General features: G+C 45.7%; 1 pseudogene; it reads left to right on the top strand.

Moving 5' to 3' along the window:
- LOC120403834 overlaps positions 1–17,582 on the top strand; it is a 282,366-nt pseudogene that overhangs the window by 6,558 nt on the left and 258,226 nt on the right.

Below are 17,582 nucleotides of genomic sequence, written 5' to 3'. Positions count from 1 at the left end.
TTCTAGGCAGGACTGTTTCTATTTTTAAATACCATAAAGTAGGGATTGACTCAGGGAGTCATTCCCAGTTTTGTCTTTTGCACCCCCGGCTGATCTCGGCCAGGGGCACCTATGACAGCAGCAGAAGGTGTAGTGCAGTAGGACAGCTACCCGTCATCACCTTGCCATATTTACATCGGCGTGGTTGATGGTGCAATATGGCTGATAACCATCTCTGCTGTCATGCAAAAGCAAATGAATGCTGCTGTGTAGCGCTGCTGAATCGCCTCTGTCCGTGGCATCTAGTACACATACGGTGACAGTGACAAAAGGCAAAACAGGCTCCATGGTTGCCACGCTATGGAGTATGCCAGGACAATCCAGGGAAAACGGGCTCGAAATGATTGTCTGGCATTGCTTTCCCGGAGGAAGGAATGACTGACTACATTTACCCAGAACCACCTGCGACAATGAAATTTGCACCATCACGCACTGGGATCTCATCCCAGAAGTGCAAGGGTCAGGGGACACTGCGATGGAGTAGAACAGGGGCAGAGTTTATGCTTTCTGGATTGCCTGCTGCAGGAGTGCGGACGAGATAGGTGCTGTGCATGGTGTTGTTCACAGACACAGACTAGACTGTGTTCATTGTTCTCAGAAATGTATCTTTTCAAGGAATTCACTCCCTCTTTCCCATCACACAGCTTCGACTGTCTCCAGGCCTGCCACAGCATCCCCCTCACAGAGGCTGGCAAAGATTAGGTGGCGAAAGAGAAAGACACGGGACGAGATGATGGCTGAAGTTATGGGGTGCTCCTGAGGCGAGGCGGACCAGCAGAGCCAGTGGAGGGAGAACCTCTCTGAGCAGCAGCGCTCACACAGCGAACGGGAGGAGAGGTGGCGTGAGGAAGACAAGCAGGCAACTCAAACGCTGCTTGGACTAATGAGGGAGCAAACAGACACGCTCCGGCGCCTTGTGGATGTTCTGCAGGACCGCAGGCAGGAGGACAGAGCACCCCCGCAGTGTATCTGCGACCGCCCTCCCCTGCCACAAAGTCCCATACCTCCCGTCACCCAAAGTAACCAGAAGGAGTGGCGCCAGGGGCCGTGAAAACTGTTACTGCACCCCAGCAGAGTGCTCAAGTACCCAAAAGCTCTCATACCCTAATTTTTGAGAATTCCTTCCCTTCCTGACTCACCCTAGCCCCAATCCCAGTTTCATCCCCTGACTGTCTGGTTAATTATTAAAAATACTTTGCTGTTAATTACTGTTTCCGTCATGCTTTTTTACACAGCGCTGCGTTTGATGGGGTGGGGGGGTATGGGGGTAGGGTATTGCATAGGACAGTCACCTTTAGCAGGGTACAGAGACGGGGGCAGGATCAGCAGCAGGTCACACACACAGTGCAGTCAGTAGGCACCCTGGTCAGTATGGGAGGTGGTTTGCAGGTTCTGTGTGGGTGGGGGGGTATGTGACTTTGTAGCGGGGGAGGGGGGTTACAGATCTCATGCAACGGTCCCTGTCCTGGACCACAGAGCCACGCAGCAGAGGAATCTGTATCCGTCCTCCCCCGCCACAAGGCCACATAGCCCCCGCACACAGAGTCCCAAAAAGGAGGGATGGCAGGCTCCGTTGAAACAACCAGTCCGGCACTGCAAACCGCTCTGGGAGCAGGAGCCTGTCATTCCTCGAGTTTAGAGGTGGTCTTTACATCACCGCACACCCTACCCAGCACAGTCTGCGTCCCAGTTTCAACCCTTTAATGCAAAGTCATCAATAAAGAAACCTTTGTAAAGTTACAGTGGAACATGTATTTTATTTTTAAACGTGTGTTGGAAGTGGGGGAAGCGGGGTGGACGGGGTATGTAACTGCAGATGCTGGTCAACAGTAACTTGGTAAAGAAACAGGGGCAGGTTCAGCTTCTCTGTAAAGAAACTGAACAGTCACAGGTCACGCTGCTCGCTGCTCGCTGGTACTTGAAGAGTTCCTTGTCGCTGTGCAAGGCGCCTGCATAGGGCTTCACGAGGCAGGGCATTAGCGGGTAGGCTGGGTCCCCGAGGATCACTATAGGCATCTGCACATCCCCAAGAGTTATTTTGTGGTCCGGGAAGAAACTACCTTCCTGCAGGCGTCTAAACAGACCAGAGTTCCTGAAAACACGCGTGTCATGAACTTTGCCTGGCCACCCGACGTTGATGTTGGTAAAACTTCCCCCATGGTCCACCAGTGCTCGCAGCACCATTGAAAAGTAGCCAGATTTCTCAGCAGCTGACTGTGGAAGAGGTGGACGATAAAGTGCGAGGAGTTGACAACGGCCATAACTGCCGCGGGCTCCGTGCTCGCAGTGCTGTGGTGCCCGTGCTGTCACTGAGCAGAAAAGTGCACGAACAGATTGCCCGCAGGTGCTTTCAGGGAGGGAGGGAGGGCGTGATTGACGGTTCAATGATGACAGTTACCCAAAACCACCCTCGACACATTTTTTCCCCCAGCAGGCAGTGGGGGGAAATCCCAGAAATCCAATGGGCAGCGGGGAGTGCGGGAACTGTGGGATAGCTTCCCACAGTGCACCGCTTCCAAATTCGACGCTGGCCCCGTTACTGTGGACTCACACAGTCGAATTAGTGTTTTTAGTGTGGATACACAAATTCGACTTCATAAGGTCGATTCCACAAATTCGACTTAAGTTGATTCGAAATAGTCTTGTAGTGTAGACATACCCAAAGAATTCAAGTTACTGTCTCTATACTGTAAGTAATCTCTCCTTCTGATAAAGGCTGCCTTTTGAGGATGAGGGTGGGTTATTGTTTGGGACTCTGCTCATTGTCAGGAATCAGGGCTTTCTGCAGAGCAAATCTCCAAGCCACCTAACGAGCACAGTTGGCCTGTAGTAAGCTGCCTTATTGGCTACACAGCATGATTTGTTGGTAGAATCTTCAGAATTGGCTCTTCAGCCCAGTAGCAGCAGCTGTTCAGCTTCAACTATATATAAACATGTTCCCAGCTGCAGTGTAGCCATTTCCTGTATCACAAGCGAGTTACTGACATCCTCCCTTATTTTTCCTACACGTACGCAGTCCAAAAGAGTCTTGGTGGTGAAATTCATCCTATTGCACTGCAGAAGGAGCACCATGAAGAAAACACAGAAGAGGAACAGAACTTTCACAGCTCATCGATAAAATGAAGGTGAAATTATTTCAAGCTGAGTGAGCAGACAGGAAACAGGGGCTGCTTGTAAATGTGAACATGTTTTCTGTTGTGACAGTTGTGAGCCACAAACTTTCTTCCGGGGGTGAATTTTAAAAGTCGAATTCACCCCAAACTACGTCTCTTCAGAGATGCATGGTAAGCACAGACTGAGTTATATTTCAGTTGAACTAAATCGTATTAGGTATAGCTTTATGAAGAAATTCTAAATCTCTTATTAGGAGAGAAGAGGAGGTCTGAGCTGTTTGTTTTCTCCTAGAAATAGAGTGGCTGTAATGTCATAATTGTGTCTTTATTTAATCTCCAGATACATGTCTTGTATTTAAACCTTAAGGAAGAAAAATGCTGTGAATATTGCTCTAGTTTGCAAACATCTTTGCAGATCTATGTATGGGAAAAATAAAACTGTAGTCCTAATGTAAATGTGTGGAGGAAGTTGGGATTCAGAAAAACACTTAAAACAGCATTTCAGTCCCTTTGCTGCACTCCATTGTCTGAATTCTATGTTCAAAACTCAATGACACTCGCTAAGCAAATGGAATTTTCAATAATTCCCCCCCCCCAAAAAAAAACTATTTAGCAACGTGTTCAGGGGAAACATTTAAAAAAGCTCCTTTTGGAAGTTTTGACCCAACGGCCTCACTTCTGTTTTATCTCTCAGGCGAATGAATTGCAGATACCACAAATTCCCAACTTTTTCACACACATTTACAGGAATCTCTCAGATATGGGGCACTTAAAAAAAAAGAGAATTTTCAAGTGATTTCCCATTTTTTATCATAAGTGAAAATTTATGTTCCAACAAAAGCTGCAGCAGCCCTTCTGGGACACAAGGGTTTGCTCCAACTCAACCAAGGAACTCTGCTGCACCAGCGCTCATAATGGCGACTGTGAGCACATTCCTGGAGTGCCTCAGAAGCAGTAATTAATGGGGTTCCCTGATTTTTGACAGGGCTACCTGCCAGTGACCAAATTACTCTCATTCACACATTCCTACAAAAATAACATTTTTTTTCAAGTCAGAACCATTATTTGGAACCCGACGGTGCCCATGTGGCTGCTCCGTAGTATTACTGCTGCATAAAGTGCAAAAGACACAACCTAAACCTGCCTCTAAAAGCTTTGAGTGTCAACTAAGAAAGCCAGGGCATCAGTTAACAATTTCTCCTCCAAGAGTGTAAATATTTATGCAGAGCTGAGATGATTTTCACCAGCTCCGGGGTTTCCTTAGCTCTGCTCTCTGCCAGCTCTGCTCTCAGGACACTCAGCCAGTCCCTTTCCCCTGTTTTAAGCCCAAGGCAGGCACCGTCCCCTCCCCATTTTCCCTGTGACCCCTATCCCTTGTCTATTGCTCCACCTCCACTGACTGGTCCACTTTCCCTGTAAACTATAAGCACTCCATTTGTTTCTTTCTTTTTTTGTGGGAGTGAGAGCCGGAGCAGCATGTCATGATTGCCAGAGGGGTCAGAATCGCCTCACAATGCACCTAATAGATGGAGAGAGAGAGCGTGAGTGGGGCAGACATGTCCAGAGGTGCAGCGAGAATTGGCGTTGCCTTAAAATCACCTAAAATGCAGGCTCTTGCAAGTGGGGTGCCATTAATTTTTCAACAAAGAAAAAATAAATGATGCACATCTTAGTTTAAATCCTCTAATTTGACATTTGAGATCCTTCCTAATATCCCATGGTGAGCAGAGGGAAATCGCTGACTAACATCCTTGTGCAGCGACTGGGCAATATGCTGTTGTATGAGTCCTGTTATAAAAATCATGGAAGCATTGAAGATTTGCTTTAATTGGAGATGTTTTAGTTTCTTTGCTGAGGAAAGAGCCATTTTCTCAAAGCTTTTCTGTTCTTCCTCCTAGATTTTTTTTTGTGTGCATCTGTGTTTAAGCACCAAGAAAACTGAGAGAAACAAATCAAACGAGGCCACCAGATCTAGTTTGTAGCTTTCTTGCTAACGGTAAGTTCATCAATCTCTGCATTTTGCCTAGGATTGGGCTAATTTCAATCTGATGTCGTTATAGTTTATCCATTCGATTATGGAGGCTGATCAGTATGTCAGAAATTACCCTTCCTTTGCTACACTGATGTTCAAAATACCCCTGAGGCTTTCAAAACTAGGACTGGTTCTCAGTACACAGGTCCTGATACTCCACGACTCTGATGCACAGATTCAAGATTGTGCTGGGATATTTTCTGAATTAGGTATCCCCACCGCAGGGTTTGGAAATCTATTCAGATGATAAATACTATCCTAGCACCTTTCATCCTAAAACTTCCGCTGGCTTTACAAACAGTAACTAAGCTGCATGACACCCCTCTGAGTTAGATGAGTATAATAGTCCCCATTTTACAGATACGGAAACTGAAGCACAGGAAGACAAAACTAGCTAGCCAGTGAGTCACTTGTGAGGAAAAGCACTGAGGAGTTATAGGCCTCAGTGCCCTGCTCTCACCACTAGGGTACACTTCTTCCCTCTACATAGGAATAAGAGTTGTTATTCCATATTAAATATTAATAATGGGACTTTACATTGTATTTTAGGTTTTTTTCCCCCTGATACTGGTGATGGAAAACCAAAGCAGCATCAGTGACCTGCTTGTACGTGCCCTTGACGACCTTTCTCAGGAAAGCTTCAAAAGATTTAAAGACAAACTATCACAGTATAAGTCTAAGGGGAAATATATCACCTGGGGTCGGCTGGAAAATGCCGACAAGATAGACACTAAGATCCTCCTGACGGAATTCTATGGTGCAGAGGCTGCCATGGATGTAACTATAGCCATTTTCACTCAGCTCAATTTCAACGATGCTGCTAAAAAACTCAGAGAAGATAGAGAAGAAGGTAAGAAACCTAAAGTTACTCTAAAACCTGGGAGACTCCCCCAGGGCAGCAGCAAGAGCAGGCTGATGGCAGGAATGACAAATTCTCAATCCCAGCTGGAAATGAGGGGGACTCAGAGCAGAATTGCCCACATCAGATTCTCTGACCTGCTCCAGTCCCTTTTCACCACTCAGCTGGCACAAGGGGAGCAGAGTCAGCCTGTAACTCTCCAACTGAGGAAATTCCCAGTGCGGGGGTGTCCCCAGTGGGTGTAGAGCCAACATAGCAATGCAGAGAGAGTGTCACAGCCAGAGAGAGGTGGGGAGGAAGAGTAATTGCAGTGCATCTCCAGCCAGGGGACTGTTCGTTGTGGACCATTGGTAGCTGGTGAAAGTTAAAACAGCTCCCAGGCTGCTGTAACCTGTGCTGCAGCTGGGACTTAGAATTGAGGATATGAAATTGGAAACTGATCACAGCAGAGTCTGGCCCAGTAGATTTTCACCAAACAGTTGAATGGCCCGATGAGACTCTTCTGGAATTCCAAGCAGGAACTTTATCTTTAAGGCTATTTTTCATTGAAAACACACAAAACAACTTCAGTGCAGTACGAACAGCCAAGGAGCCAGCAAACCTGGAGAGCTGCAGTTCCAAAAGCCTTTGGCAGCTAATCACAGAATATTAGAGTTGGAAGGGACCTCAGGAGGTGATCTAGTCCAACCCCCTGCTCAAAGCAGGACCAGTCCCCAACTAAATTATCCCAGCCAGGGCTTTGTCAAGCCTAACCTTAAAAACCTCTAAGGAAGGAGATTCCACCACGTCCCTAGGTAACCCATTCCAGTGCTTCACCACCCTCCTAGTGAAAAAGTTTTTCCTAATATCCAACCTAAACCTCCCCCACTGCAACTTGAGACCATTGCTCCTTGTTCTGTCATCTGCTACCACTGAGAACAGTCTAGATCCATCCTCTTTGGACCCCCCTTTCAGGTAGTTGAAAGCAGCTATCAAATCCCCCCTCATTCTTCTCTTCTGCAGACTAAACAATCCCAGTTCCCTCAGCCTCTCCTCATAAGTCATGTGCTCCAGGCCCCTAATCATTTTTGTTGCCCTCCGCTGGACTCTCTCCAATTTATCCACATCCTTCTTGTAGTGTGGGGCCCAAAACTGGACACAGTACTCCAGATGAGGCCTCACCAATGTCGAATAGAGGGGAATGATCATGTCCCTCAATCTCCTGGCAATGCCCCTACATATACAGCCCAAAATGCCGTTAGCCTTCTTGGCAACAAGGGCACACTGTTGACTCATATCCAACTTCTCGTCCACTGTAACCCCTAGGTCCTTTTCTGCAGAATGGCTTCCTAGCCATTTGGTCCCTAGTCTGTAACATTGTATGGAATTCTTCTGTCCTAAGTGCAGGAGTCTGCACTTGTCCTTGTTGAACCTCATCAGGTTTCTTTTGGTCCAATCCTCTAATTTGTCTAGGTCCCTCTGTATCCTATCCCTACCCTCCAGCGTATCTACCACTCCTCCCAGTTTAGTGTCATCTCCAGACTTGCTGAGGGTGCAGTCCACGCCATCCTCCAGATCATTAATGAAGATATTGAACAAAACTAGCCCCAGGACCAACCCTTGGGGCACTTCGCTTGAAACCGGCTGCCAACTAGACATCGAGCCGTTGATCACTACCCGTTGAGCCCGACAATCTAACCAGCTTTCTATCCACCTTATAGTCTGTTCATCCAGCCCATACCTCTTTAACTTGCTGGAAAGAATACTGTGGGCGACCGTATCAAAAGCATTGCTAAAGTCCAGGAATAACACGTCCACTGCTTTCTCCTCATCCATAGAGCCAGTTATCTCCTCATAGAAGGCATTTAGATTAGTCAGGCATGACTTGCCCTTGGTGAATCCATGCTGACTGTTCCTGATCACTTTCCTCTCCTCTAAGTGCATCATAATTGATTCCTTGGGGACCTGCTTCATGATTTTTCCAGGGACTGAGGTGAGGCTGACTAGCCTGTAGTTCCCCGGATCCTCCTCCTTCCCTTTTTTAAAGATGGGCATTACATTAGCCTTTTTCCAGTCATCTGGGACCTCCCCCGATCGCCATGAATTTTCAAAGATAATGGCCAATGGCTCTGCAATCACATCCACCAACGTCTTTAGCATCCTCAGATGCAGTGCATCCGGCCCCATGGACTTGTGCTCATCCAGCTTTTCTAAATAGTCCTGAACCACTTCTTTCTCCACAGAGGGCTGGTCACCTCCTCCCCATACTGTGCTGCCCAGTGCAGTAGTTTGGGAGCTGACCTTGTTCATGAAGACAGAGGCAAAAATATATATTGAGTATATTAGCTTTTTCCACATCCTCTGTCACTAGGTTGCCTCCCTCATTTCTCAGTATGAGGCAGGAGTCCTCCCCTCTTGTGCTCTCCTGCTCGTGCTTCCTCCCGGTATCCCACTACCCCACTTACCTCAGGGCTTTGGTTTCCTTCCCCCGTTGAACCTAGTTTAAAGCCCTCCTCACTAGGTTAGCCAGCCTGCTTGCAAAGATGCTCTTCCCTCTCTTTGTTAGGTGGAGCCCATCTCTGGCTAGCAATCCTTCTTCTTGGAACACCATCCCATGGTCAAAGAATCAAAAGCCTTCTCTCCGACACCACCTGCGTAGCCATTCGTTGACTTCCACGATTCAACAGTCTCTACCTGGGCCTTTTCCTTCTACAGGGAGGATGGATGAGAACACCACTTGCACCTCAAACTCCTTTATCCTTCTTCCCAGAGCCATGTAGTCTGCAGTGATCTGCTCAAGGTCATTCTTGTCAGTATCATTGGTGCCCACGTGGGGAAGCAGGAAGAGATAGTGATCTGAGGGCTTGATGAGTCTCGGCAGTCTCTGCATCACATCGTGAATCCTAGCTCCTGGCAAGCAGCACATTTCTTGGTTTTCCTGGTCGGGATGGCAGATAGATGACGCAGTTCCCCGAGGAGGGAGTCCCCGACCACCCACCCCCTCCTTCTCTTGGGAGCGGTGTTCATGGAACCCCCATCCCTAGGAAAGTGCATCTCATGCCTTCCAATCGGTGGAGTCTCCTTCTGCTCCCTTCCCTCAGATGTATCATCTAGTCCACTCTCCGCATTACAGATGCTCCCTGACTTATGCAAGTGTTCCGTTCTGGAACACCTTGTGTAACTCAAATTTTGCATAAGTTGGAAACATATACCCGACCATTACACAAAAACAAACAAACCCTCCTATTTCTAGCTTATGGAACTTTTTCCATAAATGTGGATTTGGGTAAGTCGGGTCTTGTGTAACCCGGGGAGTGTCCGTAGTACCTGTGGAGAGAACATGAAAACAGTTGCTCACGTGTATCTGCATTCTGGAGGTCACGTGCTGTCAAATTTTTCACCATCCTTCTGTCCTCGCTGTGCAGCCTGCTCTGATTCTTCAGAATGTTGTGCCTGTAGAAGCATCTCCTGACATCTGTCCAGGAAATCTTCATTTTCTCTTATGCAACGCAGGGTTGATACTTGTTTCTCCAGATCTTGAACCTTCTCCTCCAATATGGAGACCAGCTTGCACTTTGTACAGATCAAGTCACTTCTGTTCTGTGGAAGAAAGACAAACATGGCACATCCTGTGCAGGTCACAACAGCTGATCTCTCACCATCCATATTACCTTCTTCTAAGAGCTTCCTCAGCTGTTGCAGTAAGTACTCAGAGAATCCTGCAAGATGAAAGCCTTAGTGGGCTCTCCCCAGGAGAACTCCCAGTCAAACTCCCTCTGTTAGCCTCTCCGCTGTGTTCCACATGAGTGTAAGAGACAATGTCAATGGTGATCCACTCTTTAGTTAGACTCCATGTGCTCTGTTGTGAGTTAAACTCAATCTCCTGTTACCATCATTCCAGTTCCTCTCACCCAGGGTGATAGTGGAGCTCAGCTAGGTTGGTTCTGCCCAGGGTTCCTGGGATGGAAGCTCCGGGGCTGGCAGTGGGGCTCTCCCTAGAGGCCTTTAGAATTCACTGACCTGGACAGTCCCCCAGGGGGAGAGTTTGGCAGCCTGCATAGCGCAATGCAGGGTATTTATTTGTTGTAGACTGTGAGCTCTGTCAGGCAGGTACGTCCTTGTGCAGCGACTGGGCAATCTCTCAGTTTGTATTTAAATCTTTTATACTCATAATCTATCTGATGATGAGGGAAAACAACATCCACCATGGTGAGCTAGAGAAACCAATGTGTTAGAGGTTGTGCCTCTCAGGTTAGAATACCATGGGGAAGATATGATGGAAGTAACCCCAGTAATCCTCAATCAGATCGACCTGAGACAGTCTGCTGCTAAACTCATGGAGGAAACAAAGACGGGTAAAGAGCCTAAAGTTGCTGTGACTCCTGGGAAACTCTTTTTCAGTATTCCCCCTCACCCACCCCAAAAAACAAAAAAAGATACAGCAGAAGCAGTAACAGCTGCAGTCGGTTAATAATATTGAGTAGGTTCCAGGACAGAAGGGAAAGCCAGTGGAAGCCAGAGTGGTCCAAAGCAGGGATGCAGGATTTTCCTAGTGCGCGTGTGAAATTGGACGTTCCGGCACGAGAGGGAACACACAAGTTGCTATATGGATACTGTATTGACAAGCCACATCAGAAGAAAAAGCTGTGATAAATGTAGGGTGGCCAGATGTCCCGATTTCATAGGGATAGTCCCGATATTCAGGGATTTTTCTTATATAGGTGCCTATTACTCCCCACACTCTGTCTTGATTTTTTATACTTGCTGTCTTGCTACCCTAGATAAATTGCAAACCTGTTCAGTTTTCAGATTGGATCTTAGTGGAGAATCTGAGAATGAGAAATGGGGGAAAGAGCAAGCGATCTGAGGGAACTGGCAGCCCAGATACCCTATGGTTCTACTGCTTTGCTGTGGTCTGATGGCACAAAGAATATAGAAGAAACTGGAAGGGGAATCCCCAGCTAGCAGAGAACTGGCCTAGGCTGCTTCTGTGCCAGCATCTCATGCAGTCCCTAGCCGAGGAGGTGTGGTCGTGGAACGAGCACTATCGTACTCCAGTGAATCCTGGAACTATACTGGCTCCTTGGGATCACCAGTTGGTGTAATTTAGAACAACCCTCAAGCTCAGATCATTTTAGAACTAGCCACCAGCCTCAGAATCAGGGAGATCTCATGTCTTTTTGTTTTTGTTAGTAGTTTCTAAACTTTTTTCCCTTGAGGACAGCCTTTAAACCTCAAACTAATCACTAGGGGTGAAAGGATGAGGTAGCTGTCTGCATTTCTGTAGCAGAAAGCTGAAAGGACCTAAAAATACACCCAGTATGCTTTAACAACAACATCTGTTCTGTTTGAGATGTACCTAGATGTACCTATGGGTTAACCCTTCCCAGAGCCTGGAGGTCAGCTCCGTGCAGGCTTGTGCAATCGTGGTGGGCATGGGATCCATAGAGAGGGGGAAGTGAGCTAGGGCAGAAAGCTGAGGAGTAGGACTAAGGCCAGAGCACGGCCAGGGAGGGAGGTGGGAGGAAAACACATTCCTTTCCAAGTCCCTTTGGACACATCACTAACTGACCTAGGGCTGTATGGGCTGTTTATCAGGGCTCAGTCCATTCAGGCGGATCCCTGGGACAATGTGGCTCCATTGGAGCTGTGCTGCCAGGGAATGGGGAGAGCAGGACAGGGTGGGAGGGCACGTCTCAGAGAGACTTTTGCAATATCTTCATCATTGAACCTCCTTGGGCCAGCATGGCATCTCTTATGGTGACAGCAGCAGTGGGGAACTCTGATTTTGCTGGAAGAGGGAAACTGCTAAGGGACACATTAAATATTTTTTACATTTGTGAAACTTTGACTGTTTACATTATTTTAATATAAAAAATCGTGAGGAAAAAACCATAATAGATAACATAAATGACACCTGCATTTCAATAGCCAATGTTTTGTGAATTCTTGGATCAAAGAAATGCTTTGGGGAGACTGATGCTCAGGAAACAGACAAGCTTTCAGGCTCAGGAAACTTTTGTAAGCCTTGCTCCTGGCCAGCAATGATCAAAGAGACATTCAATCCCTTATTCCCAGCAACCACAATCTTCATGAGCTCCCTGGCATGCAAGGGAAGTGTGACCAATAGGATACAGCAAATTGTCAACGGAAAATTGGCTTTTTGTCAAAAGAAATTTTGTTTGTGAAAATTGCCTGCTTTCCATGGGAAAAACAAAATCTTTTCTTATGAAAACAAAACAATTTTGATTCTGAAAAGCTGCTGGAGTGCTGTATGGGAGTTATAGTTAAGGTGCCTCATGACCCCTTTCTTTTCTAAGGGCTAGGCTCCCTCTCTGGACTACGTCTCCCACAATGCAACATGGTGGCTCAGCAAGAGCAAAGAAACATGGTGCATCATGGAAGATGTAGTCAGGCTAGGGATCTTTGCCCATAGAAGAGAATGGGAGCATGAGGCAAACAAACTACAATTCCCATAACACATTGCAGCAGCATTTTTTAATCAAAATTTTGGTTTTCAGCCAAAACTTTTTGGCTTTCACAGTTTTATGTTTGATTGTTTTGTTTTTTCTACCAAAACCTCAAAATTTTCCATGGTGGGGAAAAAAGAAATTCTAACCAGCTCTAAGATTCTCCCATGTGTGCTGCTCCTTCTCAGCAGTCTGATGTGGAGGGGAACAGGGTCAGGGTTCTACCTCCTCTCTGCTTCTCACTGACTTTTTGGGGGTGCTGGTTCTCCCATGGATACATTTCCCATGCTCCCCTGAGATCAGGTACTGCAATTATCTCTGGTTACTGTGTGGGAATTCCAAGGGTGTGCAATTAGGACCATGCCTTCTCCTTCCACACCTGTGTAAACACCAGGTCCAATCTAGCCCTGTTATACACTGTACTTATGGATGAGGTGGCAATTCCATGATAAAACCCTGGGTAGGATTTTCTAACTTGTGCATGTAAGTCAGCAGGGCAGATTGGCCGTGACTTGGTTTTTTTTCTCCTTTCCTCTGCAGTGTGTGGGTGCAGGTTGCTATCCAGGATTATCTGGGTGTATCTCACTTAATCATTTCCCTGCCACTGCTGGGGCCTCAGACACTGGTACATCTCGGTCCCTCCTATTCTCTGCCTGTGGCACATAATAGTCTAGTATCCTGTGGGCTGTAATACTTTGGTCTCATTTTGGTTGTTGGGTTTAGTGTTCAGGGGCTGGGGGGTGTTGGTTGGAGGTCAGACTACATGATCAGGTGGTTCCCTTCTGGCCTTAAACGCTATGGTATTATTGCAATTAATCTCCCTTGTTAGTTTTATCACAGGAAAAGGAGAAAACAGTAAAAGCTGAAGAAGAAACAAGAGGGAATGACAGACGAGGGGATCTGGGACCATGTGCAGAGAAACATCAGGCCAAGGAGCAGGGAGTTGATAATCCCTCTCTGAAAGGCTCTGGTAAGACGGCACTTGGACTAAGAAGTGGATGCAGTAGTCTAATTATGACAGAAAGATGCATCTCAAACGAGGGGAACTCAGAGAACAACAATAAATGTAATTAAAGGACTATACTACTGACCTACAAAGAATGAACAAATATATTAAATTGTTATGTCCAAAATATTATAGCAGGACAAATCCCACACTGACACATGCAGGGCTGCTTCCTATGAAGAAGCCATTTGCTGTGCTCTTATTGGGTCAACTTCAGGGCCGGCTCCAGACCCCAGCGTGCCAAGCGCGCGCTTGGGGTGGCATTTTGCCGGCAGGGCGGCAGCTGGCTCCGGCGGACCTCCTGCAGGCATGACTGCGGAAGCTCCACTGGAGCCACGGGACCAGCGGAACCTCTGCAGGCATGTCTGCCAGAGGTCCCCCGGAGCCACGGGACCGGCACCGCCAGAGCGCGCCCCGCGGCGCGCCGCCCTGCTTGGGGCGGCGGGATTCTTAGAGCTGCCCCTGGTCAACTTACACTGTATTAGGAATTGTGTGATGACCATTTCTAGAAATGGTTAATATGTGAATACTGCTAAATCATTTAATGCATTGTGGTTGGTCTGTGTGCTCGTACTCAGGCTAGAACACATTTTTGTTTTTCTAAAGTGTGCTCATATGGTTTGGCCCTATGCACACAGCCTGTAAACTGGTTTAATGGTGCCCGTGGTTTAAAACCTTTTAAAGGATGTCTTTCTAACACAATTTTTAACACAGTGTGGTGCCGACAGATCGCAGTCATCGGCGGGCAGGATTGAATCTGCTACCTCCGGAGTGTAGTGCATGAACCTCTACTGCATGAGCTAAAAGCCAACTTGCTGTTAGCTAAGGTTGTAGAGCAGACTCATTTTATCTCTCTCTCTCTCTCCCTCTCTCTAAGTGGTCTCAGTGTCACTAGATAGGACAGAACACCACACCCAGGAGGTGTGTGGGTTACAGTAGCATTCTGAAATGTTGGCAGAGTGCTGTAGGGGAGTCATAATTTTGTGCCTCATGACCCCTTTCTCCAATATGGGTCAGGAGCCCTCTCCGGACTACATCTCCTACCATGAGCCGTGGTTGCTCAGCGAGAGAGAAAACCATAGGACACCATGGAAGATGAAGTCAAGCTAGGGATCGTGGCCCATAGAAGAGACAGGACCTTCATAAGCAAGTCAGCTGTCCACTGAAACACTGGCACTCTACCTCCCATACTGCACTACTCAGGATTAGAGATGGGCCCCAACTAAATACCGGTGTCCAATCCTATCCTCCAGTGTTTGGAGTGGCAGTATCAAGGAATGAGGGTGGAAGGTGAAGCAGAGAAGGGTATCTAGAGGTGAGAAAAACAGAAAGCGATTAAAAGAGCTAGCAAACAGGAGAGGAGAGAAAACATAACCAGGGAGCAAGAAGAGAAGTAGTTACACATAAAGACGACCAAAGGTACTGGAGGGAGGGGGAGGAGAATAGAGAAATAACACAGAAACTAAAAGAAAAGATCAGAAGGAACCAAAAAAAAAAAAAAGGAATGAGCCAAATTATCCTTATTCAGAAAAGCATTTAATCAAATTTTTAACTTTAAGCACATGCTCAAATCTCATTTATTGTACTGGGACTTCAATCTGTGCTTAAGTGGTTTGCTAAATCAGAACCAAGGTGAGAGATGATCACCTACAAAATAATTAAATTATAAAAGACCAGAGACTATTTTTAACATGAAAAATTCTAGCAAAATGTCAAGTCACATGATGGTGGGAATACTGGGAGACTGGAAAGAACAGAATGTCACCAATATCTTGTCCTGTCCAACCTTTGGATATAACCGATGAATGGCAGTTCAAATGATCTTTATTTGAACAACTGTACTCAGTATGTCTAATGCTTCATGCCATTGTCATTGAATTAGATTACCAGAAGACGTATAGAGAACATATACAAGAAGAATACCAAATGATAGAAGATAGGAATGCTCGCATGGGTGAACAAGTGAGTCTAGACAAAAGATACACAGAACTGCTTATTGTAAAGGAACATCAGCAGCGGGAGGAGAAAGAACATGAAATAATCACCAGAGGAAGGAAACACACAGAACTGATGGCTCACCAGACCAGTCTCACTAAGATTAATGTTTTATTTGACCCTGATAGAAATCAACAAAGCCCAAAAACTGTTGTGCTGCAGGGAGCTGCTGGAATTGGGAAAACAATGACAGCAAGAAAGATCATGTTGGACTGGGCAGCTGGAAAACTCTATCAGAAAAAGTTTGATTATGTTTTCTATATAAATTGCAGAAAAATAAATCGTGTTACTGCAAAGAAAAGTGTTGCTGATTTGGTTTTAGACAATTTTCCTGATGGAGTAAGACCAATTAAAGAAATCTTTGAGAAGCCAGAAAAACTCCTGTTCATAATAGATGGTTTTGATGAATTGAATTCCTTGCTAGACATTGATGAAGTTAGTCTGTGCAGAGACCCATTTGAGAAGAAGCTAGTGGATACCGTACTGTGCAGTTTATTGAGAAAGAAAGTTCTTCAAAAATCCTTTTTACTGATCACTACAAGACCAACTGCTCTGGAGAAACTAAAGCAGAATTTGAAATTTCCATGTTATGCAGAGATAAGGGGATTTTCTGGAGATGACAGGAAAGAATATTTTCATAAATTCTTTGGTGATGAAAAGAAAGCAACACAAGCATTTAATTTTGTCCAAGAAAATGAAATGCTCTTCACCATGTGCTTTGTCCCCATTGTGTGTTGGATCATCTGCACGGTTATGAAGCAACAGATGGAAAGAGGGGAAGATCTTGCACAAACTTCAAAAACAACCACATCAGTATATTTGCTCTTTCTGAACAGTCTGTTAAGTGATCATTTCACTGATTCAATAGATACGAAAACATCTCTGTGGGAGCTTTGCTCATTGGCTGCAGATGGAATTTTAGAACGGAAAATCCTGTTTGAAGAAGGTGACCTGAAGAAACACAATTTATCTTTGTCTAAGATTCAATCTCTCTTTCTGAATAAAAGTATTTTTCAAAAAGATATAGAATGTGAAAGTGTCTACAGCTTCATTCACTTGAGTTTCCAAGAGTTTTTTGCAGCTCTGTTCTATGTGCTAGAGGAAGATGAAGAGACAATGAAAAAATCTTTGTCTTCTAAGAAAGACGTGACTCACTTGCTAAAAATTTATGGACCATCTAAAAATAATTATTTGATGTTAACAGTACGTTTCTTGTTTGGTCTCTTAAATAAAAAGAGAGTATATGACATGAAAAACAAATTACAATGTGAAACATCATCTCCAATAAAGAAGGATTTATTGAAGTGGTTTGAAGCAGAAGCGAAAAACATCTCCCTTCTGCCTTATAAGACCTCTGGGAAACTGCGTGACCAGCTTGAGTTGTTTCACTGTTTGTATGAGAGTCAGGATGAAAAGTTTGCAAAAAGTGCAATGGATAATTTCCAAGAAATTAGATTGGAACACATCAGGCTTACAACAATGGATGAAATTGCTCTTTCATTCTGTGTAAAGAACTGTTGTAGTAAGCAGTCACTTTACCTATGTAATTGTACGCTTGGGATTGGAGAACGAGAAGAAGGATGGATAGCAAAGCTACGGAAATCGTTATTTCCTCTGTAAGTATCACAGTTTATTTAATATAAATCTGTAAATCCTTAGAATGGCATCTTGTCATGTCTTGGTTTATGAGATATTTGCAGATTTGTCTTGGTCTTTGCCAGTAAAATGTGGTTGCACTATGTGGGTCTGAAAATTTCATGATGCCAGGGTAGGGTGGAATAGGGAAGCGAGGGTTAACCAGAAGGACCTAGAAACAACTTGGGGCCCCTTAGCTTCCTAGGAAACTAGGTTGTATCAGATAGAACGATGAGGAAGCAAGGTGCTTTGAATTGGCAGTAGTTGGATAGCTAAGTACGTTGTCCCTCTGGGTCTAGTAGGGTTGAAGTAGCTGGGTCAGAAAATCTCATGATTGCAGAGTAGGCAGGAATAGGGAAGCGAGGGTTAATCAGAAGGACCCAGAAACAGCTGGGGCCCATTAGCTTCCTAGGAAACTAGCTTGGATCAGATTGAAGGAGGAAGCAAACTGCTA

The sequence above is a fragment of the Mauremys reevesii genome, linkage group 4, assembly GCF_016161935.1.
Source record: "Mauremys reevesii isolate NIE-2019 linkage group 4, ASM1616193v1, whole genome shotgun sequence".
Lineage (NCBI taxonomy): Eukaryota > Metazoa > Chordata > Testudines > Geoemydidae > Mauremys > Mauremys reevesii.
This window is presented reverse-complemented; position numbering and strand designations above follow the sequence as displayed.